The sequence below is a fragment of the Symphodus melops genome (genome assembly GCF_947650265.1).
Source record: "Symphodus melops genome assembly, chromosome: 1".
In the NCBI taxonomy this organism is placed as follows: domain Eukaryota; kingdom Metazoa; phylum Chordata; class Actinopteri; order Labriformes; family Labridae; genus Symphodus; species Symphodus melops.
In genome coordinates, this window is record NC_136691.1 from 8928245 (window position 1) to 8941519 (window position 13275).

Here is a 13275-nt window from a genome sequence, read left to right on the forward strand (position 1 = left end):
GGGGGTTCTTTTGTTTCATTAAGCTCTTACCGAGTGACATTTGTCCTGTACACATCATTTTCACTTGGCACGGGAGACGCTTGGAAGTCTTTGCCTGGAGCTTTTTGTTTTTCTATTAGTCTATATGTTGATTTTACAGCTGTCATTTCTTTACAAAAATGTTCAACTTCTTCAACAGCTGAGCCAATCCCATCGACCCTTGATGCAAAATATCTCTCACTATTTTAATGAGTCTATTTAATGTGACAGTGTTCTAATTACTAGGGTCAACTGTGTCTGGGGGGAAACAAACCTCAACCTGTGAAAACACCCTGCACTCTGACTCTGAGATGCTTGCAGTGACTCAGAGGTCTGGTATCAGGTACACAATGTCCTGATGGCTTGACAAGTGATGTGTTATATAATGTAAAGCAAAGACTGTGAGTCATAGTATCATCCATGATGACAACTTCATACCTTAACTAAACATGTCTTATCGCCAGAAAACCTGAGGACAGTTATCATATTCAGATTAAAACGTGTATTTTTTTTAAGTTCTGTAAAGTTCTGAACAATTTTTTCTAAGTAAACCAATAAAATTATTCTGTAGTTAAATATAAACACATGAATTGAGAATAGTAGAGGTTTGCAGCTTCACCATGAATAGAATACAACGTGTAATGTTAAAATATGCACACACACCACACCTTAAAGAAATGCAGCCAGTGTAATAACTCTTTTTGAATAAATCAATATATATAGACTTTTTTTATTTTGAAATGAATATTTCAGCTTGTAAACAACTATGTCTGAATTCATTTTCAATATCAAGAGAAGTTTTTAGGCTGTAAAGGAAGGCTTTTAAGCCAAGCTCATTCAACAACCTAACAAGAGTGAGGTTGGCTGTAAATGTAACAGGATGCCGGGGGCCTGTTGTGTCAAAAAGGTCAAATAAAACATGAGCTCACAGATTGAACTGGTTACAGGCTTTTCTACCACCAAGTGTCTCATCATATCTTGTAATACACCCACCTGAAATCCTCTCAAACCTCATGACAAATGATTTTGTTTCATTCTCTAATCCAAGTCTGCTTACTGCTCTACAGTCTCTTATCTCACCTTCTTTAAGTGTTTTACAATAGTCCAGCCTGTGTGTATGACCACAACAGTCTGATGTGGTCTGACTGCACATCCAACAAGCTTTGTTTGAACCATAACAAAAGGCCTCAGGATTAATAGCTGTGCAAATTTGAAGAAGCAGAAACAAAGAGTAGTCCGACCTTGCTCAAGTCTGTCTGTCTGTCTGTCTGTCTGTCTGTCTGTCTGTCTGTCTGTCTGTCTGTCTGTCTGCCTGCCTGCCTGCCTGCCTGCCTGCCTGCCTGACTGTCTGTCTGTCTGCCTGCCTGCCTGCCTGCCTGCCTGCCTGCCTGCCTGCCTGCCTGCCTGTCTGTCTGTCTGTCTGTCTCCCATTATACAAATGAAGACACATGATGCCACGCTCAAATGCTCTGCCTGACTAATGAGAAGTGAGTCATCAATATGTGGTTGAGTGTTCAAAGTGTGTTCAAAGTGTAAACAAGATGGAGCTGTGATGGATCTGTTGAGATATTGCCATTAGTGGGCTTCTCATCCCCCCTAACACTGACACCGATCCTTTGATGGATATGGTAGGGCTTCTCTCAACATATATATAAGATATCTCACTGGATCTTTATCCCTTATCTGAACTCCTACACACAAACATGTGCAGACAAACACATGCTAATTGCTGCTGGTAATACAAGGACAGGTCCCAGACCTGAGAACTGAGCTAAATGATACTTCTGTGTGTGTGTGTGTGTGTGTGTGTGTGTGTGTGAGAGAGTGTGTGAGAGCGTGTGCATGCGCACGCTAAGTGCTGCAGTGGAATGATGTCATCTCTCTGTAATGGCACACCGGCACAGAGCGGTTGAGCATTGTCCTCCATTCACCGGCTGTGAACAGCGTCATCAGGGCAGATTGTAGCTCAGCGCTTGTGTGGCACGACACACTGCTTCACACTGCACAGACCATTTTGTAGTGAGACATTCACAGACAGAATGAATATGCACCAAGGAATCACAATCATCATCATCTTGGATGTTCACCACCTGTTTGCTGTAATGTGGGAAAATTGACACCTGCATACAGGCCTATGCTTTTCTTTGGCTCAGATTTAACAGTGTGTGTGGACCCATATGTGCACATCACAAGTACAAAAGTGTAAGGATGCAGCACAGTATTGGTGTGAAAAGTGATAGGCAGAGGTGATGCACAATTAAATTACAGAAATAGAGATAGAAGACAAGGTGAGACAAAATGGTTTAGTTAATAGAAAGTGAAAGTAGCGGGACAGGTTGTTAGAAATAAATAAAAATATATCTTTAGAAAGTCTGCAGTTTTAGCGTTCAAGTCAAATATGTTCTATATGTGTCTTGTGTTTCTTTATGCTGATTTGTGTCTGGTTGTATTGGGAGCTGGGGCAGTTGTATCATTACATAACATTACTTAAAAGGTTTTTGGTCAACCACTCTCATTCTCACATGCAGACACATACACATACACACACACACACACACACACACACACAAACACACAAACACACACAAACACAATCAAACACACTAATGGCAGCATGCTCTAACACCATGCTGTTCTGACCTGTGGGGTAATTGTGGGTCAAACTGTTCATTTATTTAGCTTTTATTATCAATGCAAATAGAGAATTGACACATGAGGGATTGAGTATAAACTTTTGAATTATTTTGCGATGTCATAGAAACATTTTCTTCCCTTGGCAGCAGATCTTTCATCATCATTTGACCTTTTTCAGAAGACGGTTTCACTTAAATTAATTTCTTAAAGAAGGCAAACATTCAGGAGGATTAGTTTTTACATTTCTCAGAAGATTTTTTGAGCCTGTGTTAAGTGTATGATTGATTTGTCAAATTGAATTGTCAATGAATCATTTCGAGTGAGTGTGAATGACATTGAGGGGAATATATGATTGAAGTAGGAGTAAAGGCTGAAAGATGTTCTTGCTGGTTCTTGTTATCCACTGTGATGGAGCATGGTCATTGACTCAAAATGATTTTTCTCTTTTTCGTCTCAATCAATCGGGGACTTGACCATTGATGGGGTTGAATTGAATGACCTCACGCACCAGCAACTCTGTAGTGAACTGTTAGAAGAGGGGAAATCGTTGTTTTGATTAATGCTTCTCGTTTGTCACATTGATTTGTTTTCGACTTCTGAGTGGTTGGAGTTGTGGTGTTTTCTGAGCTACACAATCATCCCCATTGTTTCCTTATGTGCCTGTTGATTTATTCTTTAATATGACTAAATTCAATCTGGTTAACATCTCTTTTCCCTTATCGTCGCTTCTGCAGCTTCTGCCGCTTTTGCTCTCCCTCCCACTCTTTTTTTCTCACCTCTCCTTCATTCACTCTCACACCTCTTCTCTATTTTTTTCTCTGGATGTTTTTTCAACAATTTCTCCTCCGTCGACCCCACTTTACCTCAATAACAGCCCCACAGAGAGGGAGAGAGAGTGAGAGTGAGAAAGAGAGCGAGGGAGACTGACGCTGGGGGGAGATGAGGTGGAATAATCATGCAGGAAACAGATCAGCTGCACATGCTACCCTTATATTCTCCTCCTTTTAATAAGACCTATAGAAATAGTCAGTCAAAACACACACATGTACTGAGACTGTATGTTTTATCCATGTGTGGGGGTCAGCGTGCCCACTTTGCTCTGTTACTCCACTAAACCCCATCATATTACTATCCCCCAAGACCGTTTAAAGCATATCCCTACATGTGACTGCATTACGTGTGTGCTCTGGGTCAGAGGGCGCTATAAACTAAACATTACTCATCCATGTCTATCAATGGAGGAAGATTCTCAATGGGAGGTCATGTTGTTGACTGACAAAATGTCTGAAGTATGTAGAATTTGTAGAATGCAGAATTTTGAAATTGTATCCGTTTGTGAAAGTATTGCTGTATAGATTATACTTAGACCGTGGTGTTGCAGTAAAAGTGTTTGGCATAATCCATTACTTTTCTTTTCCATCGTGTCAGTTAGTGTCTTTCTGTCAACTACATGGTAAACATGTAAAAAGAAAAAAAACAAAAAAACGTGTTCTATTGTTTTGGCAATATTAACCATACAGTTACTGATAAAACATCAGTATGGTGATGCAAACATTTTTGTGACATATTACAAGAGCAGGAGGATAGACAGGAAGGGCATAATGAGGGGGAGGGATGTGATGTCAGTGTTGAAACGTGTTGAAGTTTATGAATATAAGATGAGTAAAACCATATTCTGGCTAACAAAACTAATCCAAGCTCCCTTAAAATGTTCAGGCTTATTGATGGTTTAGACCAGAGGTGAATTTTGCTTTTTGGACAAAAATTATAATAGAAAGTCAATGTCAAGACATGTATAATATTGAACACTGTTATGCTGATGATATCCAGCTTTACCTATCCACAGATTCAATCACCACTGGAACCAGCTCCACCTTGACAAACTACCTCAATGAAATAAAAACATGGATGCACACCAATTTCCTTTCTCTCACAACAGACAACTCCTTCACAATAGACAACTCCACTCTACCAACCTCCCCTCATATCCTTGTCAGTCACCTCTCCTTTGATCACCACATCACCCAGCTCACAAGAACCACCTTCTTTCACCCAAAAAAAACCCACTGTGTTTTTTAGGTGAACGAAGGGTCTGGATTTATCACATCCAGACCCGTCAATTGCAATAGCATCCTTTTCGGCACGTCATCCAAGGGCCTTAATAAACCTCAATACATTCAGAACTCTCTTCTCACCCACACCCGATCCTGTGAACATATCACCCCTGTCCTGCAAAATCTCCACTGACTCCCTGTCCCGTACAGTATTTCAACTCAAAATCCTTATGTCTGCCCCACTTAGAACCAAGCATTGAACCTGAGGACAGTTCCTTCTCAAAGCTGCCTACTGAGTGTGTACTTCCAGTTCATGGTAGTGAGGCTCTTCACTTGGAATACTTTGTAAACTGATGGGATAGTTGCTGCAACAAGTGCCAAATTATTCAGTTTTTTTGCTAAAGGACTTTAAAAATGGTTAATCCAGAAATGTACAGATTAAGAGCTTTAAAGGTTTTTTTTTTTAACTTAAAAAAGATGATGTAAAATCTTTGAAATGATTTTAGCTGAACTGAAATGTTTTAGTCATAAAAAGTGGTCATGAAATACAAAAACATCAGTGACATTAAGTCATCAAATAAATGTTTTCATTTACAAAATGGTACACATTTTAAAGTAATATCTTCAACATTAGTTCATATCATTCTCATAAAGTTATGATAAGATGCTTAATCTGACTGTCAGGTATTACACTGTTTACATTTTATATTTGATCATTACTTTTGATTTATTTTTGAATATCCGTGTTGGCCTATCCATTAAAATGATTCATATACGGGTGTTAATGTGCACAGTCAGTGGAGACCTTCACCAATCCTCTTCTTCCTACACACACACACACGCGCGCACGCACACACTCAAACAGAATGTCAAGGTCACTGTGCTCAACACATCAATATATCTTCTTTGCAGCGGCCCAAATGGAGGCGAGGACACACAAAGACACAAAGAGAGTCAGAAGTATTGCTTTGGGCATCTGTGCCTGCCTGCCTGTGCGTTCGATTGAATTATGGGCTGCACTAACCATTAAAACCACCATGGAAGGCACATGCATGGCTTCATTACTCCCTTTCTCCATCTTTTCCTCCCTCCTTTGGTGTGTCTGCCCCCCATTTTCTCCGCATTAGGTAACAGTGGTGATGGTTATGTGCTGGGAAGACAAAGAGGTGGAACCCTACTATGAAGAACGAGTTGACATGGAGGTGAAGCCACATTTCATTCAGACATAAATAAACACTGTAAAATATTTCTTAAGCTAGTTTTTTTAGAATCATTCTCTAAATGTACAATTATTAAAAAAATAAAAACTTTATCTGATTGGTGCAGCCTAAATTGCCTGATCTAAAATATACAGAATGTCAGCCTCAACGTTGTAAGGCTATTTTGTGTGTAATGACACATCCACATGAATCTATCATGAATTTCATGCAGTTTCTTTATTGTCTGTCTTGTGTTCGCTCTTTGTCATTTATCATGTGTGACTGCATGGAGTCGTGTTTGCGTGCGCTTGTGTTTATATGTTTATGTTGGTGCAGCTATGAAAAAATCCCCCACCCACCTCTTCAAGGCGGCCTCTCTTCTCATCTGTGCTACACATGTGTTTGTGAGTATGTGTGCTCAGCCTTCGACTCGTACATTTGTGTGTTTATATGCCTTTGTGTGCATGCATGTACAGTAAAACTTTTCCGTCCAACTTTGTTTATTAAGACTGCAGAGCCCCTCACACAAGAGAAAAACATGTCAACCTGCACATGTCAGTTAATCATTTGTACAAGCTGTGTGCTTTGTAATAGGCTGCATAAGGCCGTAGCTGTTTTTCATTACAGATTTTAGATGATTAATTATTTGAATTAAAGATTCTATTTTTGTTCGTGTTGCTGTCTGCATGTGCATGCTAGATTCGGACGATTCCAGACACTGAAAAATCCATTACAAGTAATCACACGGAGATCATGAACTGAGTAAGGAAAAGGAGAAACGCAGCATAAAAAAACAAAGGAGAGAAGGAAAATTTGTGTTTATCAACTACAGATATCATCCAAGAGGGATATGTGATGATCCCCAAGCATGTCGGAACAAAGGACATCAGGTCTGGGGGGAGGGGAGACGACAGGAGAAGACCTTACAGATGATGGTGATATAGAGCTTGTGTGGCAGTTAATATAATGTGGGTTACTATAGAGCTCCATAAAAAGCTCTGCACAATGTCCTGCAATAGTTACAAGAAAACATGCTGGTTCATGTGGGTTGTGTTTTGTTTTTTCGTGTGCGTCAAATGTGTGAAATTCTAACAAATAAGCGAGTTGGGGTTTTTTTCAGACACATTTAGTTTAGATCTAAATGCAAAGCATGTGTCTTGTATTTTGTGTTCCACTTGGCCTCAGTCTCTGTTTGCATCTGAAGGGGTCGAAGAGGATGATTTCCATGACGATGAGCAGAGGAACAATGTGCACAACCAATGTCACCATTTACAAGTAAAATTTGAAAGATAGTTCATGTCATCAATCTGCGCTTGTTGCCCCAAGGACTGAGTACACCCATTTCCCATAATGCTTCAACACAACAACCATCAATGTTAGCTACAATGACCAAGCTGAAGCGGTACAGCTCAAGGATCATTTAAAGAACATTGTGTAACCACAACAGTTGCATTTCTTTTTTTAATCGAAGGGCAAATAGGGATGCACGGTTTCCAAATTGCAATACATTTTAAGAAGCAAGGGCCTGAGTATGAAATTGATACAGGAGAATCAAAGGCAGTTGGGTATCAGAAGTATCAGACTTATCTATAACCTTAAACGGCATGTAATAGACATTATAGTTTTTGTATCTGTGTATGTAAGATGTAGATCTTTGCACTGAAGCCTTTGGCCAATGCTTCTACAACTGATTTAGAAGACGTTTTTTTTTTATCCAAAGAGACATAATGCAAGCAATGATCTAGAAAAGAGGTAGCGATGTCAGTAAGTGCAAACAAACGTCTTATTTTGGGATACAGAAATGGCCATATTTGTAAGAGAGGGTGGACACCTCGGAGATCAAGTTCAGTGACTTGAATTAGCTTCAGTAAGAAATTAAACAGACACGGCATTATTTAATGTATGCTTGTCTAAAAAAAGAAAAAAAAATAGAGCCATGCTATGTCACACACAGGGGAGCACCTTCTTAAAAAAAAAAAAAAAAAAAAAAGTTTATTTCTAATTTCTTTTGGAATTATTTTTTTTAACTTGCATCTGAATGTTCTTCTGTCTAATTCTTTATATTGATCTTCTATAGTTTATACTTTACTTTTTTGTACAGCTGCCAATGTGCCTGCTGTCCTGGAACTAAGTAAACAGCAAAGACCATCAACAAACATCTATTCTATTGTATTCTAAATGTAATCAAGGAGTGAGTCATGAATTTGTCATCAATGGGGAGAGAAGAAATAAAGACCAGGCCAACAATATTTTAAAGTTTGCTAAATGTTACATGAGACTCTATGAAGAGGAACGTGTCTAAAGAGGCCATAAGTGAAGGTTCAGTGTTTTTTTTTTTTTTTTTTCATGGACAATGAAGTTTCTACTTAGAGATTAAATCTATTCTGGGTCAATTGCCCCACAAATAGGCCTATCAGTTTTATCAATCTGATGAACAAACTCTTAGAATTATTAAATAAATGTCAATGGCAGAACTTTCACATGACTTATTTGGTGTTTGATAAGGAAAGTGGTATGTGAAGTAGTCGACACAAATCATAAGTACAAAGTAAGGTTTCAGCTTTAAATAGCACATTGAGTTTGCCAAATCCCCAAGCAGAATTCTTAAGCAGTTTTATTGTTTCATTTAGTTTAAGGTATACTCTAACACATATCATAAAAGAAAATAATGCTTGACAAAAAACCAGCATGAAACAGCAGGTCATACTTGGCTTCCTTCAATATCATAAACTGCCATCGGATTTAAAAAGTAACAAACCGTTGAATGTCTTCTTAGATCTTAATTAAAGGGAGTGATTGCATCATTGACTGTGTAATAAAAAAATGTTTAAAAATAGGTTATTTAGTGTACTCAAAAGACACAACTGCACTCAGATAAGTGTGACCCTGATTAACACAACCAAAGCCTGAAAATGAACAAAATCTGTAAAAGAGCAAGGCAGGCAGCAACGGCCTTCACCAGCCCCCGTGTGCACTTAAGAAAGGCCTATTGTGAAAGCATTGCACACAGACCTTGATGATCACTTCATACACTTAAATGTTGTTGGTTTTTTCTCTGGCCTAACAACAGAGGGTGGATGAATATCTATGAAGCGGCACAGCAGGGCCGTGGCATTTGGGCAAGTGCCAATGCTTCACAAATATAAAAATACAGAAAATAAAGTGTGTGCATGTTACAGTACACCAGTGAATATGTGAGTCTAAGGACATTCTGTGTAATCAGATGACCTCAGTGAAAAGTGCCACGACAAAACATGCAGGGGAGGATCAGGGTGAAAAAATAGACAGGTCAGCACCCATAGAATATCTATTCAGAAACAGACCTAAGCTCCATCAAGATAGCGGCGAGTCGCCTGCATTTTGATTAGCATACAAAATTAGATGGATATGCCTCACTGGGATCAGTCAGGGTGATGGCAGTCTCAGGGGGAAACAAATACTAGTTCCTGTCTGGGCCTGGATGAACTATTACTCCCAAATTAGATGGTTTTAATGCATATCTTTAAGAGGGAGCTAATGGATTTTAAAATAAGGTGCTTAGTTCAATTGCAGAGAGGTGGATAAGATTAAAAACACTCCTCCACATGTATAATTAACATAAAGCAAAAAGACAATCGTCCATCCATCGTCCTTACCGTTTTTTATCGTGTTGCATTTGCTCTACCCGGTCCCAGCTGTCATTGTGGAAGACGTTGGGTTCTACACTGGCTGCCAGTCAATCACAGGCTGACTGGCAATCTTCTTTATTTTATGTCTTGAGTGTATTGCACGCCTGCATGGCATAATATTCAGGTGTTTATGATTCCTCTTCATGCCCGGGTGAGACTCTTAAAAAGCCCTTCTATGCGTAATATGAGTGTGTTCGTGTGAGATATTCTATTTTCCATGCACACAGAGAGCGATGACTGATAAGAGGGCGACTGTCTGCCCAGCATGTCTGCTTTATTTGAATGTCTTTGTACAGTGTCAGTTCACTCTAAGTACTTACAGACAACAGATAGACTGGCTTTCTGCCCAGCGCCGCATCTGATGAGACAGTGAGCAAAGACCTTCTGACTCATGACATCAATTCAGGCTGCTTGACATCAATAATAAACTATATTGTTCAAAGGGTTAACTGGTGCCAATATTTCTATCCCTGTCTTGCCTAATTAAACTGACTGTCAGGAAAGAACACTGTATCGTCTTTTTATCTCCACAAAATATGCAGAATACGCACTGTTCTGACCTGTCCTTTCTGCTTTAGACAGCAAACTTTCCTAGAAGAACACTAATGTATCTCTCTGACTAAAAAGAAAAGCTGGATCTGTTATCTTGTACAAGTCGAGGACTTTTTTGAAACCGCATTTCTCAGAAACAAGCAAAGTGCTGCAGGCTGGAAAAAAAACAAAAACAAACCCCCCCCCCAACATATAATGACTGACGGCACAGTTCTACTGTCGACCTGCTGACTTATTAAAACTTCAGTGGGGGGGGAGGTGAAATCACAGCTACAAGGGCTGACTAATAAGTTGGAAAAAAATGGATACAAATTAGGGAGAGAAAGAAAAGAGATTTGTAGAAAACAGAATAACCTTTCCTCTAACAATTCAAAGGACCGAAAAGGAACCACAAATCTTATCTTATTTCTTTATTGTGCTTATATTAAAGAAAAAAAACCTACCATCATAAAGAACATCTTAACGATCTTACCTTATGTATACAGTCAACAAATGCACTCGGTTTTAGTGTCAGACTGCAATTTCCAGAGTCAAAAGGGATGATATAAAACTATTTTTGCCCGTTGTCGTTGGACATTGACCGGTATAGGGAGCACTCGTGGTAAGTGAACAGAGGCTGTACTCCCAGCAGACGGCCCGGTTTCAAACCCGACCCGTGGCTCCTTTCCTGCACGTCATTCCCCACACTCTCTCTCACGCATTTCTGACTCTATCGATTGTCCTTTAAAGGCATGCAAAGCCCACAAATTCACCTAAAAACATAGTTTAGAGTTATTTTCATTAACTGTAAATGTAAAGGTAGCTCTGTGCTGAGTCTATGATATATTAATTGGTGCAACACGTTATGAGCCAAACTGGGTCTTTTTCAATATGTGGAGAAATGAAATCAAAATGTTCTGGAGTTTTTAAATCAGAAAATGATAACGTGCTTTTATCCTATCTGTTGTGATCAGGGGAAATTGATGTTAAATTATGACTTTTTAACCTTTTGTCATATCTTACTGATCTAAAGCTTAAACAGATGAATCAGAATAAATCTGCAGATAATTCAGTGCATGCTTTGTCAAAAGAGAACGGTGAAGGTGTCTTTGGGCAATGAAAGTAACTGTTAACACACACAAACAGGTCCAGAGAAAGGGGGAAAAAACAGAAGAAGATGATGGGGATGGGGAGGGGAAGAAATACAGCTCTTCAGGGGTCAAACCAGGACTGAATGGCAGATGAGGGAGAGTAAAGGAGCCCCTGTTATGTAGCCGAGCGCTCTCTGTCGTCGGAGCTTCTGGTCAGATACAGAGCTGGTTGCGATGGAGACACACCACCTTCAAGGAGGATGTTGGCTTACACTAATCAACCCATTCATGCCTGTGACGTGAGCAGCAGGGATGTCAATGACGTGTGTGAGCGCGTGTGTGCGCGCGTGAATGTAACAGTGTGGCTTCATCTTTCCAGCCAGCCTTGTGCTTTTTATCTTTTTTATGACAAAAGCTCTTGATCTAGCTCCACAGGTTTTCTCAACATATACACTCCGACTATAATGGTGTCCACTGCTGGGCATGTCCTGTCTGTGCCAACTGTCCTGTCAGTATGTTTCCTCCTCCCTTAGTGACAATGAAATCACAGAGACCATCTCTCTCCTCCCATTGGCTGCTGCGCTCCATGGTGATGCCCTCTGATTGGGCCTGGCCAGCATGCACTCCCAGCCAATCAGGTTCACTGTATCCAAGAGACTGAAGCATGTAAGGCTATTTAAATCCGACCAGAGACTCACAAGATTGTTCAGATGTATATTTCACAGTGTAAAAAAAAAATAAAAAAAAGGGAAGGGAAAAAGGTTCATGAGTGGACGAATATGAAAAGCCACACGGACCTGATTGGTGTTTAGAGCAGTCGGCCCATGTAGACGGGTTGAAGAGACCCAGAGCGAAGCTTGAATTGAATGAATGAACTTGACTTAGTCATTGTGAAGCCTCTAGTTTATCCATGAACATCCATCACACTCTGTCCCATCTCTGCAATGATGCCCAAGTCGTGTGTTACACGGGGCTTGAAGAGAGTAATGATGGCACGCTCAGATGAAATGGACAGCGGAAGTGGAAGCTCAAGTTTTTTTTTTTTTCTTCTTTCTCCGGTACATCTATGTATGTGTGTCAGAGGGGCAGAGAGCTGTTGGTTGGTCACGGTGCATCCAGGGCAGGAATGTTACAACGGGAGAGCAACTTGCAGGGGAAAAGCAACTCGAGAGTGCAACTCGCGCTGATGAACGCAGCGTAAGTCTGTGGCCATTTTGAGTCCACTCATTTTTTGAAAACGTCACACTTTGTACAAAATGGCGGACAAATCTGAACGTTCACCTCGCAACACACTCGAGTTACATAAGAAAAATGGATTTTCTTTACAGAGTTAACAGTTTTGTTGATTTCATGTATTGCTCAAATGAGAGTGTAATGTTTCATTTCTCTGTTAGGCTTTGTTGAATCACGGTTTTTTTTTTCCTGTCACATTTGTTATATGACCTTTAAACGAAACTGAAAAAGGCTACTTGTTTGTTACGTCTCTTCTTTTCCCACATGTTCAACTGTGTCAGAGGACACACACGTATGTCTATAGAGAACACATTATCAGGCTTACAGGATTACAGAGACTGACCAATGTGTCTTTCACATGTCCGAGAGCAGACGTGAAAGTAGGCTTCAGCTCCGACTGCTGCTCCCAACCACAGAAACAATGACGCCAAGCAGAGTCAAAGAGAAGAAAATGTGCTCATGAAAGTTACACCTGATTTTCGGACAATAAACAGCTTCCATCTGCAATACTAATACTAATTGTATTAATGTTGTTAATGCTTTTACAGCCAAATTTTGACTTTTCGTGTCACCAGCGCTCTGGACTGCTTCCTACATTAATCGGTGAAGGATTATTTGTGACTTAATTTTTTGCAACCAGATTTATTCACATAGGCTACAATAATACCACAAAGATCATCTATTTATTTATATTCTATTGCACTTTTTAAAAACTTACAGTAATCGGTCAAAAGAAAATTACCAGCACGTTTTAAAACATTTGACCAAAACTTTCATTTAACACATGGGCTTTGCTAGTTATCATGTCAAAACTTACTTTCTAAAGTTTCATCTGAGGAATGAAATG